The following is an 820-nucleotide window of genomic DNA, read 5'->3' as shown; positions in this document are numbered from 1 at the left end:
TTTTCGAATCAATTATAGTTTTCAAACTGTTAGATTTTTTATTACTGTTTTAAATTAATAAAATAAGTATAACATATGTTTACGTTTGGTCCAGTAATAGGACTATTCTCCATTTAATTTTAGTAAATTTTTCGTTAATTTTATAACAGGAAAAATGTAGATGTGAGTATGTCTGAAGGAATCGCCAAAAAAACTTTTATGTTGTTTGATATAGTAATCTTGAAATTAATTGGATTATCATGTTCTCAATTATACAAACAAAGTTTTTGAATGGACTGTATGAACAGATGTTTGTTTTGAGAAGTGGACTGGAGGTTACAAATTTTAAAGAAATATATGAATCCTATATTGTGAGAAAAGTTTTAGTTGACAATGTGAAACTTGAAAATTATTATAAGTTACAGAAATTACGGAAGGTCAGTATAAATTTTAAGTTTAAATAATTGATCTCAATATTATTCATGTAATATTAAACATCATGCACAATTTGCTACGAAGTACTGACATCGAATGTCAAAAACATGCCTGTAAATATAAATTAATTGTACAAGTGGATGATGCTAAAAATATAATTAGACCATTTTTATACAAACATATTAGGGGCATCACAAAAGTGGAAAAGAACTATAAAAGCGATCCAACAGAAACAACATAACATTGCAATATTCATGTGAAAAAGCTAATCAAACGTTTTTTAAGTTCACATAAAAACTATAAAAAACAATCCAAAAAAAAAACAACATAGAAATTTTCATAAACTGTTCCTTTCATATTGAATAGATTAAATACATAAACGAATTGGGTCTTCATTTTTGGATAC

The sequence above is a fragment of the Pistacia vera genome, unplaced genomic scaffold (assembly GCF_008641045.1).
Source record: "Pistacia vera cultivar Batoury unplaced genomic scaffold, PisVer_v2 Contig815, whole genome shotgun sequence".
NCBI classification, from domain to species: domain Eukaryota; kingdom Viridiplantae; phylum Streptophyta; class Magnoliopsida; order Sapindales; family Anacardiaceae; genus Pistacia; species Pistacia vera.
The sequence above is the reverse complement of the archived record's forward strand: the minus strand, read 5'-3'. Positions refer to the sequence as shown.